Consider the following 18,915-nt stretch of genomic DNA (forward strand, 5'->3'; position numbering starts at 1 on the left):
TCAAAGAGTCCAACAAAAACCTTCTTCTTCTTCTTCTTCTTTTTTTTTTTTTTTTTTTGAGAAGAACCTTCTTCTTTATTCTGTAAAGGGAAAATTAATAGTCACAAAATGTAATAGTGATACATAAAAATAACACTAACAACAAGTACATAGTTATGCAATCATGAACAACTATATGCAGTAATATTCCAATAATTTGATTCTCAAAAAAAAAAAAAAATCCAGTAATCAGAATATTGCAATCATGAAGATTTACAAAAACAACAAAATTTACAATATTGTAATCGTAATTAGCATATACCCTAAGAAGGAATAAAAAAGTAGATCTTCGAGCTACTCTCTTGTAGGGTGGCAAAAATTATCCAAACTCATGACCGGCATATTATCACTCATTAGCCATCCAATTAAAGAAATGAACCAAATGAGTAAAAAGTTATAGAATTCATCATTAATACTTGTATAAGCATTCCTAATCCCTAGAAAGGAGGGAAAAAATCATGGGTAAATTACAATTTACCCACCCGTGGTTTTGTCGAAATTTAATTTGCCTACTTGTGGTTTGAAATTTGACATTTTACCCACCTGAGCTTAGTTCAATTAGATTTCTATAATCTAACTCTGTTAAAAACAGAGTTTTTTTTTTTTTTTAGAATACTAAGTCTTTTTTAACACACACAAAGTTAAATATGTAATTTTGCTCCACTTTTATGTCCCCCTCCCCCAAAAACACAAAAAACATGAAAATACAAGATCAAATAAGATAAAAAACTATCCATCAAAATACTTGTATTATGGAAGTTCAAACTACAGGTAGGCAACTTAAATTTTGATTAAACCTTAAGTGGGTAAAGTGTCAAATTTTAAACCATAGATAGGCAACTTAAATTTCAACCAAACCGTAAGTAAGTTATAGTTTGCCTAAAAATCATTTTATTATATAAAAAGACATTTTTAAGGAACCAAATTACAAAGCAGAGTATTTTCTAATATATTAATGTAAAAGAATATACCTTTTGGCATCCACTAAATTATTTTTTGTCTAACTCTTCCACTAGCGCAGTCGCGGACTATCTCACTTTTTTTTTTTGTTCTCGTTCAACCATCTTCATTAGCCATTTTTATTTTCCAGTTGTGAACACAAGATATCCCATACCCAATCCAAATAATAATCCACATTCATACCCCAAGAGTATGACTTTTCAATGAACCCGAAGCTTCAAATCATCTTCTTGGATTGTTGATGATGCTAGTGATTGTTGTCCTTTGTCATCCCCACAAATTCTTAACAACGGAAGTGCACATAAGCCCATGTTTCCATTGTATGAATCACATGAAAACGTATTGAACTGGCTACCTTGAGGTATTGGTCCAAATAGACAATTTCCTGATAAGTTTAAAACTTCAAGTGATGTAAGATCTACCAATTGTCCTGGAATTTCTCTTGTAAGCTTGTTAGAAGAAAGATCTAACCATTCAAGATTGCTCAAGTTTTCCAATGACGAAGACATATTACCTATAAGTTTATTATGTGAAATGTTTAGTCCCTTGATGACCAAAGCTTTCCAATAGACTTTGGAATCTCTCTTGTGAAACCATTGTTTGAGAAATCAATGGTGGTAAAGAGATTTTGGATTTTCACTAATTCCATAGAAAGCCCCTTCATGACCACCACCATGGAATCATGATAATAACTATCACCTATATACATCAATTTACCTTTTTCTACACTTGAATTCATAATGGCTTTTAAATAATCGAAATATTTTGTTGGCAAAAACCCACGAAACTTGTTGTGAGAAAGGTCTATGATCCGTAAATTAGTGAAAGAAAATTTGGTCATCGAATAGCCTATAGTACCATGAAAGCTATTTGCTCGCAAGACAAGAACACGTAAGTTAGGAAGGGTTCCCAACCAATGAGGAAATGTGTCATTAATCTTGTTGTTACCAAGATCAAGCACTTCTAAGTGTCTGCAACTTTCCAATGATCGTAGTAATATCCCTTCCAATTGATTGCCATTGAGGTTAAGACTTCTTAATTTGTTTCCCTTTGCAAATGTTTTTGGGATGGTACCACGAAATTTTTTGTTTCGCAAATCCAACACTGACAAACTACCACTCAAGTTTCCCAAACACGAAGGAATCATGTCACTCATGTCATTATGAGACAAATCACAGACTTTGAAAGAACTCATAGTGCAAAGATTGAAAAGAAGGAAACGTCTATTGGAGGTATTGGAAGTGGTCCTTGGAGCGAGTTGGAATGCAGATCAAGATATGCCAATTTTTTCCATGGAAGTTAGTCTATATTTGTCAAGAAGTTGTTTGATAAATTCACATATCTCAAAGAATCCTTTGCCACATCCAACAACCATGTCTGTGTATTGCCTTTGATTTGGTTGTGGGAAAGGTCTAACCATTCTAAATTTTCAAGGTTTGTCAAAAAGAACGAAAATTTGTTGATTTTGCAAGATGAAAAATATAATTCATAAAGTTTAGACAAGGTATAGCTGAAATTGTTGAAAGTGCTCAATGATAAGAGAGGATTATGTGATAGATCAACAGTTTCAAGGATTTTGAGCTTTGAGAACATTTTTGACTCCATAGTGCCACTTAGATGGTTGAAGGAGACATATATATGATAAAGGCTCACAAGTTTATAGATTGCCATTGGAAGAGGGACTACTAGGTTGTTATTACTCAAGTCGAGATACCTAACTAAATTATACTGAAATTCATCAATATGCCTAGTGAATAGGTTATTATCTAGATATAAATGCTGCAAACGTGGTGTGGAATACAACCAAGATGGTATGGTGCCATTTAGTAAGTTATAAGATAAAGCAAGAAATTCTAGCTTCAAAGAAGTGTGGCTAACTGGTTGACTATTGGAAGATGAAAGTTCAGCTAAGTTTGTAGAAACATCCAAAAGTTGACGTGTGAAACTGTTGAATGAGAGATCCAAGAAACTAAGTTGTCCCAATTTTAGGAAGGACCATGGTATCTGGCTGCCGAAGTTATTATAAGAGAGGTCTGAAGAAATGATTTGTGTGAGGTTTGGAAGAAGTCTTGGATAGGAACCTGTGAAACTGCACCCACTGAGATAAATTTTCTTAGAGACTTCAAATTACTTATTAGACTGTGTAAGTCAATTGGGAATCCAGTTTCAAAAAAAACCTAAAACCTTAAGGGGACTGCTACAATTATAGTTTGGAGTAAAACCAGTGAGATTGTGGTTGTAACGTAAATCAAAAAAAGGAGGTTTGGGATGTGAAATATATTATATGGGAATCTCTCTTTTAATTGACAAACATAAAGACGAAGAGATGTCAAAGACCAAGACAAATTCATGAAACTATTTGGTGAAACCAAAAACATGTCAACTTGAGTATAAAAAAAAAGTTCACTTAGCTTGGTTTGGTTTCCAATAAGCCTTTGCAAACTTGAATCTTCTAGTTTCATGTTGCCATTTTGAGAGAGATCAAGTGAAACCACTTTTGATAGATAGGAAATTTCATATGGAACTTCACCGGTTAAGTTGCATGTTGTGAGACTAAGGTGCGTCTTGTTCGCAAACCAACCAAACTTTAGGAGACAATTTAGAGCCACTGAAGTCATTGTAACAAAGGTTGAGTCTCTTGAGATGTTGAAGAGAAAAAAGGCTGCTATTAAAGTGGATGGTACCTTCAGGTTGGCTGCAACTAACGCCGATGCCAATGACATTAGATTTTGTAGAAATACAATGGATTCTAGGAATGAAAATTTTGTATATGAAAACTACTATGAGAAAGAAATAAAAAATGTAAATAAAATGTACAATCCCTAATTGGATTTTCCTTTATATATTTTGATTGTGTTACTTTACTACTTCAGTCCTTAGCGTTTGTACAATGCAGTTGTGCAATACTAAATGTTTAGGTACCCAGGCCTTTTTTTTTTTTTTGATAATCTTCTATTAACATTAAACAAGGGAAACAAGAGGATAGTCTACCTTACAAGCAGAGACAAGTTCTGCAGGCAGATTATCGTTATTGAAATAAGAAGACATGTTGGAGCGTATAGCAAGCTTTGCTATTGTATGAGCCACAAAGTTGCATACCCACTTAACCCAACGAAAACTAAAACAAATATAGGACTCAGAGATACTAATAATATTACAAATGATGTTACTTATGGACCTATCAGATGGGAGAACTATGGAAATTAAGGGCTCAAAACAAACTTTAGAGTCACCCTAAAAAATGACATAGCTCCATAGCTTGCTAGCAGCAATCTGAACAGCCCACAAGAGCGCAGCAGCTTCAGCTTGGAGAGGGGAGCACTTCCATGCAATTTAGTTCAAACCTTCATAACCTTACCATCAGAGTCTCTAGCTACGATAGCAAAGGTGATGACTGAGTCCAAGACTGCTGCATCAATATGATCTTGATCGCTCGAGGAGGTTCCCAAGACAAGTGGGATAAGCTTGTTGCTTTACTGTTCTCAACAGACATTAAGGACTGAAACTCCATAGATTAGGCTTGAATATGCTTGCTTGCCATCAGAATGTCGACAGAACCTCTATTATGCACTTTATGATTTCTCAAGCTCCAAATCTCTCGCTCAGGTACCCAGGTGATGAGCATAAAAGAAGTGGTTGCATAATCTGCGAGCTGGCTAGCTTCAAAAGCCGACAATGGGAGGCGTAAACTGCCAAGATCCTTTGTCACAGTGCACATCCATACAAGAGTAGTTTTGGTATACTTGCAAAGCTTGAAGGATAGGCAACTTGACTGACATAATCATTCAACTGATTGATGCTCTAGAAAGGCAGACTATACAGCTATACAACTTCTGACCATTACATAGCTCAATATATCCATATGCTTATCTGCCAATTTCTTCGGGGTAGATAAAACAAAAGAAAAGAAAAGGCTTAGTCAAGGCTGGATCATAAACTAGAAGCCGAGAATGTAGAGAAAGTACAAGTTAATTACCCAAGAATTAAGAGGACTAAAGCTATAATCCAATAACAAGTATTGAGCCTGGATTTCTGCTTTATTTCATATCTTGGAGGAATTTTTTGTGGGTTACATATCCAAATTGAGGATAGATAAAAAGAACGAAGGGGAAATCCAGAAAGGAATCCTTCAATATGAGCTGAGTAGTCCACACGAGGTAGAAATCCAAGGGGCAAATTTATGGCTATAATGAGCACAAGAGTTAAAAGTGCTGCACAATGAAATTTAGGAGTCAAGACCTGTTCTCGCAAATTATTAGTATATAAGTTTAGGTTAATCAGATATAACTTTAGCTTTGAGTCTCAGACTCTCACTTTACTAGCAAAAGATATAAAGAGCAAAAAGAAAATATTACCTTATTTGCATAAATTGTCCAATTAGTGAGAAGCTCAGAAACCATGGCTCCCAATAGGCCAAAAGTGCATTAGATGCTTCTAGGGCTGTTAGGAGAATCACCATGGGATGATGAACAAAGCATTCTTATACCACTGGCTGATTGAACATTATTAACACTTTCGCACTTTCTATTACCTGCAATATTATCTTAGGTGATTAATGATCAAAAAATTAAAATATAACAAAAGCATGCACTTGTACAAACAAATTTTTCTGTAACATTTGAAACCACTGTCTGTCCCTATAATGATAAAACTGATAACCAGTTATTAATGATCAAACATGCAAAGATTGGAAAGAAGTACTTACAGGTATGAATAATGCCAACTGCAAAGCCAAGCCTTAAAGTTATAATTAGTTACTACACAAATACTCCTCTTCAAGTTCTTCCTCTACTAACTTTCAAAGGTGATCTGCTCACAATTTCCAGGCATGACAAACAACACATTTAGCACCGAAGAATATGTCCTAACATCCATACCTTGATTTTTGGGATATACAGACTCACATCATGGAGTAGGTTATTTCCAAATTCTCCACCAGCTCCTTCAAGGTAAAAGGGTGACTTGGGAATCAAGCACAAGTCCTCATCAAAATTAGCATACAATGCTATAAATCCTGCATGAATTTAATTCAGCCAAAAAAATTAGGTGAAAGCTAATTTAACTTCTCTTTATAAATTGGCTGATTTGAATAGGAAAAATTAATGGAAGAGAAATGAGTTGGAAAGATATAAGACCATTAGTGAGAATACTAATTGACTAGGTTCTTAGCTGCCATATGGCTATGCCCCACGTAGCACCCTAGATTGACCAATGATGGTCATTTATGTTTTTTGAGATTCGTTCAGATATAACTTATAAGTATACAAGGCCATAGAGAATAGTGGAAGAAGTTACAACTAAAAGATTTAAATATTAAAGAACAAACTTTATAGTACCATTAATAGACAATGGGGTTTTTGATTTTCTGCTTCATCCTTGGCCATCACATCTTTTCTCAACATTTTTGGACTAGGTTCAAACAGTCTGCTTGCTATTCAATAGAAGGCTGGCTTGTAATGGGCAAATCACCAATCCAGACAAATCCCGGCTCCCATACTCCATCAAAACCTTCCCTACCAGTACAATATCCTCTCTAGTCAAAAACACCAATATATCATCCGCATGTAGTGTCAAAGATTTTATAAACTAGCAAGGTGTTAAGTATCATAGAATTTGAGTACTAGCAAGTTCTTGTTCCATGTGAAATAGACAGTTCTACGTTAGTTTTAGCAGTGTATCTTATTAGACTTCATTTCATAAAATTGCAAAAGATACATGACCTTTTCTATATTGTTGGTTTCACTTGTAATTAAATTTCTCTACTAATGGTTCTGTTCTGATGTCAACTCTTACTTTTTATTAGAAGATTACTACATTAGTTAAGCCTGTGGTGTGTAGATTCTGAGTGGGCTACAAAATTTGTATTATTCCCTATTCAGTAATCAGATTGAAAATATTTAGGATCCTAAGGTTTCTAGAGCATGGAAGCAATAGGCTGTAAAAATCTAAAAAGAGACCATTAACACATGTTCAGGGTTTGCCTAAATGAAGCAACTATAGACTGTTGGAATTTGAAAGAGGTTAACACGAGTTCAGGGTGTGCCTATATACAATTGTAGATCAATGTCACTCCTTCTGTTGCATTAAATTTTGTAGAAATACAATGGTTCTTTGGAATGAAAATGATGCATGTGAAAAATACTTTGAGATTGGAATAAAATATTTAAACAAAATGTACAATCTTTAATTGGATTTTCCTTTATAAATTTTGATGTGTTGCTTTACTACTTCAGTCCTAAGTGTTTGTACAATGCAGTTGTGCAATACTAATGTTTAGGGACACAAGCCATTAGCAGAAAAGAAATGGCTACAAAATCTACAAGCTGGCTAGCTTCAAAAAGCTGACAATGGGAGGCGTAAACTGCCAAGATCCTTTGTCACAGTAAGCATCCATACAAAGAGTAGTTTTGTTATCCTTGCAAAGCTTGAAGAATAGGCAAATAGACTGACATAATCATTCAACTGATTGATGCTCTAGAAAGACAGACTATACAACTTCTAACCATTAAATAGCTCAATACATCCATATGCATCTCTGCCAATTTCTTCGGGGTAGATAAAATAAAAGAAAAGAATAAGCTTAGTCAGGGCTGGATCACATTTTCATGGTAGATGCTTAAACTAGAAGTTGAGAATGCAGAGAATGTTCAAGTTAACTACCCAAGAATTAAGAGGACTAAAGCAGTAATGCTATAAAAGGTATTGATAACACTTGTGCCTGGATTTCTACTTTATTTCATATCTTGGAGGAATCTATTTATGGCTTACATATCCAAGCCAAGGGGAAATCCTGATTGGAATCCTTCAATATGAGCTGAATTGTCCACATGAGGTAGAAATCCGAGGGGCAAATTTATGGTTATAATGAGCATGAGAGTTACAAGTGCTGCACACTACATATATAGGAGTCAAGACCTATTCTCACAAATTAAGAGTATATAATTTAGGTTAATCTGATAAAACCTTAGCTTTGGGTCTCAGACTGTCACTATTACTAGCCAAAGACATAAAGAGCAAAAAGAGAATGTTACCTTATTCGCATAGACTGTCCAGTTAGTGAAAAGCTTAGAAACCATGGCTCCCAATAGTACAAAAAGTGCACCAGATGCGCCAATAAATATTTTAATTTCACATGTCATCATATAGCTAAAAGCCTCTAGAGCTGTTAGAAGAATCACCAAGGGATGATGAATAAAAGCATTCATAGACCACTGGCTGATTGAACATTATTAACACTAGCACTTCTTTCACCTGCAATATTAACTTAGGTGATTAATGATCAGAAAATTGAAATTTAACAAAAGCATGCACTTGTAAAAACCAATGTTTCTGTCACATCTGAAACCATAACCTATCCCTATAATGATAAACCTTACAACCAGTCATTGATGATCAAACATGAAAAGATTAGAAACAAGTACTTACAGGTATGCATAATGCCAACTGCAAAGGCGGGCCTTAAAGTTGAATTAGTTACCACACAAATGATCCTCTTCAAGTTCTTCCTCTACTAACTTTCAAAGGTGGTCTACTCACAATTGCTAGGCTTGACAAACAACACATTTAACACTGATGCAAGAGAATACACCCTAGAATCCATATCTAGATTTTTGAAATATACAGACTCACATCCTCGAGTAGCTTATTTCCAAATTCTCGACCATCTCCTTCAAGGTAAAAGGGTGACTAGGGAATCAAGCACAAGTCCTTATCACAATTAGCATACAATGCTATAAATCTTGATTTAGGTGAAAATAATATAACTTCTCTTTATAAATTGGCTGATTTGATTAAGACTTATTAATAGTGTTGGAAAGATATAAGACCATTAATGAGAATATTAATTGACTAGGTTCTGAACTGCCAGATGGTTGTGCCCCATGTAGCACCCTGGATTGACAAATGGTGGTCATTTATGGAATCCTGACATTTGTTCAAATATAACTTATAAGTATACAAGGCCATAGAGAGCAATGAAAGATGTTACAACAGAAAGATTTAATATTAAAGAACTAACTTTATAGTACCATTAATAGCCAATTGGGTTTCTTACTTTCGGCTTCATCCTTGGCCAACACATCTTTTTTCAACCTTTTTGGACTAGGTTCAAACAGTCTGCTTGCTTCTCAATGGTAGGCTGGCTTGTATTGGGCAAATCACCAACCCAGGAAAATCCCACTCGCATACTCCATCAAAACCTTCCCTATAAGTCCCGCATCTTCTCTAGTAAAAAATTTATCATCCCTGTGTAGTGCTAAAGATATTATAAACTAGCAGGGCATTAAGTGTTATCAAATTAGAGTACTAGCAAGGTGTTTTACAAAATCTCAAAAAAGTTCATTGCAGGTAGGCACAAAGAAACAGTGATAAGATTATTTTGCTTAAGAGATTTGGGATGTTCACTTTGTTCACTCATGTGAAAATAAGCACTTTGTTTTACTGAAAATCTAATAAAACCTTAGCTTTGAGTCTCAGACTGTCACTGTTACTAGGCAATAAAGAGCAAAATGAAAATGCTACCTTTTTTGCATAGATTGTCCAATTAGTGAAAACATTAGAAACCATGGCTCCCAATAGTACAAAAAGTGCACCAGACGCACCAACTGATATTGTAATTTCACATGTCATCATATAGCTAAAAGCCTCTAGAGCTGTTAGGAGAATCACCAAGAGATGATGAACAAAAGCATTCATATACTGCTGGCTGATTGAACATTATTAACACTCTAGCACTTCTTTCACCTCCAATATTAACTTAGGTGCTTAATGATCAAAAAATTGAAATTTAACAAAAGCATGCACTTGTAAACACAAAATTTTCTTTTACATTTGAAACTACAACCTGTCCCTATAATGATAAACCTGATAAACAGTCATTGATGATCAAACATGAAAAGATTATAAATTAGTACTTACAAGTATGCATAATGCCAACTGCAAAGCCGAGCCTTAAAGTTGAACTAGTTACTACACAAATACTACTCTTCAAGTTCTTCCTCTACTAACATTCAAACGTGATCTGCTCACAAATGCCGAGCGTGACAAACAACACATTTAGCACTGGAGCAAGAGAATACACCCTAACATCCATACCTTGATTTTTGAGATCTACAGACTCACATCCTGCAGTAGCTTATTTCCAAATCCTCCATCAGCTCCTTCAAGCAGAAATCCTAGTCAAAATTAGCATAAAATGCTATAAATCCTGCATGAATTTAATTTAGCCACAAGATTTAGGTGAAGCTGATTTAAGTTCTCACATGTTAATGGAAGAGAAATGTGTCGGAAAGATATAAGACCATTAATGAGAATTCTAATTGACTAGGTTCTTAGCTGCTAGATGGTTGTGCCCCATGTAGCACCCTGGATTGACGAATGATAGTCAATTAAGGATTCTTGACATTTGTTCAATATAACTTAAAGTATACAAGGCCATAGAGAACTGTGGAATAATTTATAAGTATACAAGGCCAAAAAGAACTGTGTAAGAAGTTACAATTGAAAGATTTAAATACTAAAGAACAAACTAAAGTACCATTAATAGCCAAAGAGATTTCAAACTTTTTGCTTCATCCCTAGCCAACACATCTTTTTTTAACCTTTTTGGACTAGGTTCAAACAGTTTGCTTGCTGCTCAATACATAGCTGGCTTGTAATGGGCAAATCCCACTCCCATACTCCATCAAAACCTTCCCTATAAGTTCAAAATCTTCTCTTGTCGAAAACTCCAATATATCATTCTCATGTAGTGTTAAAGATTTTATAAACTAGCAGGATGTTATGTGTCATAGAATTTGCGTACTAGCCAAGTGTTATAGACAATCTTATAAGCTCATTGTAGTTAGGCACAAAGAAATAGTGATAAGATTGTTTTATTGAACAGATTTGGGATAATTACTCTGTTCTCTAATATGTGAAAAAAAGCACTTAGTTTTACCAACAAAGTCACAAAAAAAAGAGATTAATTCAAAAAGAATCAGCATTCACTTAACTTGTATATCATTTTCATTAAAAATTTGAATTGACAACTATTACGATTCAAAAATTCATTGTGTTTGAATTGGTTTAAGATTCAATCACTTATATATTTATCAATTGTAGCAGAAATAGTATTGTAGGGACTTGATGTTTTCATTAAGATATGAAGATCATCTTTATGCCAAGCTCTTCCACCATTTAATTTCACTTCACCGCCATGATCAAGTAATATGTTAGGTGTGATGAAAACATGGACTTGAAATTAGGATCAAATCATATGCCTGAAGAGTGTCGCAATGTAGATGATTGGAGGGAGGGTTTATTTGATTTGATTCAGAGGCAAGAGTGAAGAAATGAGGCAAAAGTGAGAGAGCCAAAGCCACCCTCAAACATCCACAAAAGAGGCTTTTAAATTTCTCCTCTCTCATAGTGATTACTCATAAAACCAAGTCCTCAATTTCTGTCATCCACCAGCTACATGTTCAAAAGAACAGCATATAATGAGTTATGTCAGATTAGTCAAAATACGAAAATCAATGAAATCCGCAAGATCCATATTGATATATCATATTAAGACATAAATTGAATAAGAAGAATCAAATATAGGCATTACACTTGCTGGTTTCTAGTTAGTGTGGAATTACATGCCCAAAAATCAGAACTCTTATTTATAACTGAGAACATATTAGACTATAAAGGATCATGACCAAAATTTTAAATAAAAAAAATCAGTTTATAAATACCTAGAAAATGTACTTTAGATTTGCAAATTGTGGGCATAGGAGATAATATATTTGGTGGGAGTGTGTATGTGATTTACAATAGAGGCTTGATATATTTCTCCTCTCTCACCATCATAATCCAAACAAATTTTACTTGTGGAAAAAGCAAGATCACACACACACATTCAATAAAACCAATCAATAAACAGTTACTATAGTTTTACTGACTATATCATCAATATTTTTCTTTTTTCTTTTTTGCTGAATGACTATATAATTATTACTTACCTCCTCTGTGGTCTTCAAAAATCTTGTCCACTTCAATACCTTGCTCTTATTTTCTGTCTGCTTCACAGATGTCCGGACCCTCATCATTGTCCACTTCCACTCGTTCATCCACCACACACTCAGCCGAGCCAGCCCCAACATCATCTCTGTCAATGAGTTGTGGTCCAAATTCATTGTCTTGATTTGTGGTCTACATGCATGTCCAAAATAAAAGCATATGAGTAACCCAAAAAAATACATGATTTTGTGTATGAAATAGTTAATAACATCCAATTTAAAAGAAATTTGGTAAGCATATTAAGAACAATGAAAAAAATGTAATCCAAAATTTAAAATATACAAACTGATAAAAAGTTATTCAATGATGAAACATGATCCAAACCCATATATTAATTTTGAATTAAAACACAAAAAATTTAGACAAAAATGACAGATTTATTCAAAATTTTAATAAGAACAAGTAAGAAATAGCATAAGCAAATTATTAACCTGAAAATTTTGAATGAGAATGATAGTAACAGGATGACCCAATTATGTGTATGTCTCACAAAACGTGGCCGGAACAGGAGGAGTGCACAGCCTGAATCCAAATTCCGTCGACGGCGGCGGAGCCCCAGGAGTCAACGATGAAAGAAAGGGGGAAACTGAGAGAGTGAGAGTGATTTCTGTTAGATTTAGTTTAAAATACCGAAAATCAACAAAACCCACAACGAACCCATATAATATTAAACCAAAAAATGGACAAGAAATATGAAATTTAATCAAAACCCGTATATTTATATATGAAATTGATATATTTAATAAATAAATTAATGCATGCGTAGAAGTTGGCATTGAGTGGAGGAGAGTTGGAGTAAACTAAACTTCCGGACTGTTTTCACCATCCAATCCATATATTTGTATTTAATTGATATATTTGGAATGCAAAAATATAATAAAGAAGAAGAAGAAAGGTAGGAGAGTTACCTCTGAATCAATTCTAGGTCCGTTTCTTTGCACATACACACGTCCAATTCGATGTTGGGGATGTGAGAAATCCTGGGCCAGCTATGTCCGCAGTCCCTCATAATGTTTTCCGAGATGAAATGATCCATTTCCGCTAGAAGAAATCCCCAATTCCTTCAATAATGGAGCAGTATGCAAGTAGTCTGGCAAAGAATTCAGCTTGTAGCAGTCCAAAATTGACAAGGACTGAAGACGTGGCAGTATTTTTATTATTATCGGATCTGTAACAATACCATTATCATTTTCTTCTTCTTCTTCTCCCGTTCCTCCCACCCCAATCCATTCTTCCCACTCGTACATATTCCTAAATTGGAGAGATTTCAGGTATGGGAATATGATGTCGTAGTCTTTCTTGTTTTTGGAATCTTCTATTCCCAGAAATTCATCTCCCACCTTCTTCACATTAAAAGATCCCTCTATCGCTAATGCTTCAAGGAATGGCAACCGCCTCAAAGAAGGCAAATGCTCTACATAAAAACAGTATCTAAGTCGAAGCTTTTTCAGTGCGGTCCATGACATCATCCAATTAGGATGAATTGTATTGCCGTACCATTTATCAATTAGTAAATATTGCAAGTTTGGTGGTGCCTCTAAGGCATTCAATACTTTTACGTTATTCTCCCTTCTACTTATATGGTCACTTGAATCTAGACTTCCAAATGATAGCTCCAATCCACGAAGATGTATTTTATCTTTCAATTGTGCATTCTGAGCCCCATCTACATTTACCACATTTTCCATCCCATTTATTCTAAGAGTCCCTCGAAGCTGATTCAAATTTTTTAAATCTCCAAGTTTACATCCTTCTCTGTCATCCCTATCACTTATGTTGAATGTACTTAATGTTCTAAGACCAATTAATTTCCCAATCCCTTTTGGAAATACCACATTGCGCCGACCATTATAATCCTGAAATATAAGATGTCTTAAGTTAATTAGTTTACTCATCCCCTGTGGTAATTTCTTGAAACGGTTAGCATTCTTGATATTCAAAGTTTGTAAATTACATAGATTGCAAAAGGTTTCAGGCAATTCTTCTATTTTAACATCCTCAGACATATGAAAATACCTTAAATGTATCAAATTTTCCACTGCATCTGGAAGTTTCACAATTTGACAATCCAAAATTAATGTTCGTAAACATCTAAAATGCTGGAATGAGTTCAACAAGAGCATCTCAAACTCATAATCCATTTCATGCGAAAGAAGATAGAGAGTGCGTAGATTTTTTGCACGATCAATGGATTCAAGACACTGCATTTCTTTTGAAATTTTTAAATGTAAATGACGAGCACTTTGACAATCTATCTCCGACTTCTTATCACCATCAATTTCTAAGGATTCATTTTTTATTATAAATTGGGCAAAGTCATGCACTATATCATGCATTTTGCAACCTATTATCTTGTCATCATCATTTATATCTTTCTCAAAATCTTGGAAAAAAGAGCGCATGGCTAACTTTTCAAAATATTCTTCCGCTGTGACTTCCAACTCCATATTTGCCTTTGACTCAATATATCATTGTGCCATCCATGGGAGAACCAATTGATCTATAGAAAAGAGATAATCTTTTGGAAAGACAGCACAATATGAGAAACAACGTCTCATTGTTAATGGTAGTTCATAATAACTCAATAACAATGGTGCCAAAAGTCCTTTTTCAATATCTTCTAATTCCCACATACGACTATCCAAAATATTATTCCATTGTTCTCTACTTCTCTTGTTTTGCATGAGGCTACCTAGGGTCTTTGCAGCTAGTGGTAAGCCTTTACACTTAATTGCTAGTTTTCTACCAAGATCTTCTAGATACTCAAGTTGCTCATCATTAGAAAATGCTATTTTACTGAAAATCAACCAGCAGTCTTCTTCAGACAATTCTTTCAAATTTATAGTGGGGGCACTCTCCATCATCTCTGCAACTTTTTGTTTACGTGTGGTTACTAGAATTCTACTACCATGAACATCATTTTTTAGAGCAACTTTGAAAGGTTCCCATTTTTGGGAGTCTTCAATCCACACATCATCTAAGACAAGAAAATACTTCATGTCCTTAATCAAATCTTGAATTTTACGCAAGAGAGTTTCCCATTTAGTATCATCAGGGAGTCCATGTTTAGGGTCGACCTCATTAATGATTGCTTTGGCAACATTGCACTCATCGAATGGATCAGAAACACAAATCCATATTCTTTTTTGAAAATGGGCTTTCACAGCAGGATGATTGTAGGCTAATTGGGCAAGAGTTGTTTTTCCAATACCGCCCAAGCCCACTAAGGAAATGACACAATAAGAATTTGTTTCTTCTTGACCACCCACACCTAACAGGTTTTTTAGTAGATCATCCCTATTTATATCACGGCCAACTATTTGGGACACATCCACAAAGGACGTAGTTGTTGGTCTCTCAACTACATCAGGTTGCCTATCAAAGTCTATCCCATAGGTTGCTTTGTCTTTGAAAATCTTATCTAACTTTTCATTCAGTTTTCTTATCATGTGACCAACATCATGACGCAGAGGAAGGTTAAAACAACATGATGGAGATGGGACGAAGGAGCATACCTTCTTCTTGACAACAGCAGGAGCGCTAGTATCAGCTGGTTTTCCTTCGTTCTCAATCTCTGCTCTGATCCTTGCAGTGCTCCAGGTGTCCAAGATGTCATCCATCTCATAGTACTGATTTTGGAGCTTCTCTAACCAAAGCTTCTCAGTACGCTGCTTCACAGCATGTCTTTCCTCAGCGTCGTCCAGCATTGCCTTGATGAATCCGAGCCTGTCTTGAAGCTTTTGGACTTCTTCATCTACGCCAACTAGCAAGTTGATCTCTTGTTTAGCAAGCTGAAAAGCGATTGAACCCAACTGCTTGAAGAGATCAATGAGTAGTGTATCAGCCATAGCTTATGGAGAATGAAAGTAAAGTTGGATTGAACAACACAAGAAAGAAACAGAAAGTATTTAGCAAGTGTGCTTGTGAAGGTTACCCGGTTTCTTTTGTAGTAGTTTTTGACAGGAATGGCAAAGATATTATTCGTCGCGCACATTGCTTTACAAATTTTCTAAGCAAAGTGGGGTCACGCGGTAACGTTGATTACATAACATGTTAGCATAAATCACGGACCTTTCGCGTGGCCCAAGAAACAAAAGGAATCTTTTTTGGATGCAGATCCTCTAGAGTTCTTAGGGTACTCTACCAAGTAAAGTTCATTAAATCCTAACCACTCTTTAATGATTTAATGGTCTAGATTCTGCCATGTCAGCATTTCATTAACAATCATCTTAATTGTTTTGTTTACAACATTATTTTATTATTTCAAGAATATTATTAATGAAATGCTGACATGGCAGAATCTAAACCATTAAATCATTAAAGAGTGGTTAGGATTTAATGAACTCTACTGGTAGAGTACCCTAGAAACTCTAGAGGATCTGAATCCATCTTTTTTCTTTTCTTTTTTCTTTCTTTATGGAAATAGTAATCTTGTAGAATTTATACTAAAATCTAAATTAAAGGGGAAATTAAAAGTAACATTTTATATCTTTATGAGGGTTTTTTTTTTCTTTTTTCCTTCTTTTTGCCACATTAAGAATAACGTTTAATAAACCGTGTACTTTCCCAAGTTATAAATAAACTCAGTTTAAGGGATGTTCAAAATTAAACTTTATAGTTTTACAAATTTTAATGAAACCCTAAAGTTTTATATTTTTTCCATTTAAACCTAAGCCTTCTGATCATTACAGTGACCGTTGCAAATTGTCAATGAAATAGAATGTTTCAGTAAGTAATAAAAGAAAAAGGGAATATATATGTGAGTGGAACATAGAGAAATTGATTTGGAAATAATATATTTGGATTTTTTTTTTTCTTTTTGTATCTGATTGTAGGAAGAAAAATTATCTTTCTTTCACAAAATGTAAAAATATACATTTTAAAATATAAAATTTAATATGGAAGGCCACGAGTCAAATTCGATCGTATTTTTTAAAAACCAATTTAGTTTCAAATTGATTCTCAAAAAAAAAAATTTAGCTTCAAATTATTTCATTTAGTGTGCACTTGGATTAGGGTTGGAATTAACATCTTGCCCCAACTAACTAACTTATCATGTCTTGTACAATTGTTTTCCACCCCAAAGAGATAATAGGATAGGGACAAGTTTTTCTCACTCTGCCTGATCCCAAGTGTGTGTATATATATAATTTATATTTAAATTATTTATGCATATAATTTAATACTTTCTATACATAAGTAGTTATAATTTATTTTTTTTATACATATTGTATTACTATCTCCAAACATTTGCCTCTCCTTCTCTCTAAGTATTATCATTATAGTCCTTTCCCTATCTGTTTTCATCTTTATCTCATCAACATTAAAGCAATCTTATTAGAATTAATAAAATTCCTCAAATCAGAATTTCCTTGCCTTGAGGAGGAAATGAGGGAGCCATGGTATGACCCTATCTTGCTCCATTGTCATTTATAACTTGGATATGTTGTCCTAATTGCTTATTTATTGAAAGTAATTTAAATAATGAAAAAAATTAATGGAATATTTTTCCTTTGTTTAGGCCTTCAAAATAAGCTCAGAAAACCCTCCCAAAACTTTTTTTTTTTTTATAGCTTACCAAAGGAAATTCTCCTTTTCTTTTATTATAAATAATTTCACAAGTTACATGGGTTAAAATCTAGTTTATCATTATGTGAAAATTGTTACGCAAATTCCTGAGTCACTTCAATAATTCAACAGGAAATATGCAAATTTTATATGCAAGTTGATCTCTTGCTTAGCAAGCTGAACAGCGATTGAATCCAACTGCTTGAAGAGATCAATGAGTAGTGTATCAGCCATAGCTAATATTGGAGACTCAAAGTAAAGTTGGATTGACAACACAAGAAAGAAACAGCAAAGTGTTTAGCAAATGCGCTTGTAAAGGTTACCCAGTTTGTTTTGTAGTAGTTTTGGACAGGAATGACAGATATTATTTTGTCCTCTGATAATATTAGGTAGAGAAAAAAGCACTGTTTAGGTACTGTCTTTCTTAAGTCAGATCTGAGCGGGTCTCACAGTTTTCAAATTATTTTTTGTTGTTTTGTAACACAACAAAGTACAAATTCAAATTGATAAGATTTTTAAACCAAGTGTGCTACTCTCACTGGTGGGAAATCCCACACCTTATCTTCAAAAATATTTTTTTTATTCTATCGTTAGTTTCTAAGCAACCGGTAATTTATAATTGAGAGACTGTCGGACTCAATAGGAAGTCAAGCTTTTTATCATTGCTCAGCTGTCGTATATTCATTTGAGACGGTTCAATTGGCACCTACCAAGTATTTGGTACATTTCACTCCCAATATAATAGGCCCCTATATATTAATTAACTTCCTTGAATTTTTAGCATATGAGAAATGGATTCTACGAATTTGAAATGAGACTCGTTGAAAAGTGAAACTATCCATTTTGCTAGTCATCTTATGATCTATTGATTGCCCATGTGCAATGCACATAAAATTTGGACCACGAGACTTAGAAATTCTTAAAAGGAAATAAACAGATACCCAAAAAAATTTTTTGAAATTAGATACCCAAAAAGTTGAAACTTGGAACTCTAAAAATAAAAATAAAAACAGCATAAAGGTACAAGAAAAACCACGTGTATGCATTTAAAATGAATAAACAGTAAGATAAAAATAGTCTAAAACGTTAGGATTAGGAAGGGAGTATTCAGAACTTCATCAAGTGGTACTGCATAATATTTTTGTTTATTACCTTTTTCGTGAATGAATGAATTAAGGAAAATAAGGTTGTTTGGTTTGTGTTTTTAAATAACAATTTTTAGTTTTTAAATAATACTATACGTATTTTTACACATTTTTTTACTCACACGTATTTTTACAAATTTTTTCAAATAACAATTTT

The 18,915-nt window shown here is 34.1% G+C and overlaps 1 long non-coding RNA gene and 2 pseudogenes across 13 annotated transcripts; all 3 read right to left on the reverse strand.

Moving 5' to 3' along the window:
* Nucleotides 1-761: 761 nt before the first annotated feature.
* Nucleotides 762-3,729, reverse strand: LOC142615897 (receptor-like protein 6; annotated as a pseudogene).
* A 163-nt stretch (nucleotides 3,730-3,892) lies between these two features.
* On the reverse strand, nucleotides 3,893-10,169 carry LOC142615418 (uncharacterized). Of its 13 annotated transcripts, none has more exons than XR_012840744.1 (10): nucleotides 9,916-10,160; nucleotides 9,027-9,243; nucleotides 8,425-8,922; nucleotides 8,031-8,250; nucleotides 7,768-7,892; nucleotides 6,336-6,512; nucleotides 5,705-6,013; nucleotides 5,355-5,530; nucleotides 4,976-5,210; nucleotides 3,893-4,879 (listed from the first exon to the last, which is right to left on the reverse strand). It is a non-coding gene; the product is annotated as an uncharacterized LOC142615418 (long non-coding RNA). The 13 variants fall into 13 exon arrangements; XR_012840743.1 differs by having other exon boundaries at nucleotides 6,336-6,532; XR_012840747.1 differs by lacking the exon at nucleotides 7,768-7,892 and having other exon boundaries at nucleotides 5,705-5,808; nucleotides 5,877-6,013; nucleotides 9,916-10,159.
* Nucleotides 10,170-13,034: 2,865 nt separating this feature from the next.
* LOC142615898 (putative disease resistance protein RGA1) lies at nucleotides 13,035-16,021 on the reverse strand (annotated as a pseudogene).
* Between the last annotated feature and the right edge of the window lie 2,894 nt (nucleotides 16,022-18,915).

The sequence above is a fragment of the Castanea sativa genome, chromosome 11 (assembly GCF_040712315.1).
Source record: "Castanea sativa cultivar Marrone di Chiusa Pesio chromosome 11, ASM4071231v1".
Taxonomy (NCBI): domain Eukaryota; kingdom Viridiplantae; phylum Streptophyta; class Magnoliopsida; order Fagales; family Fagaceae; genus Castanea; species Castanea sativa.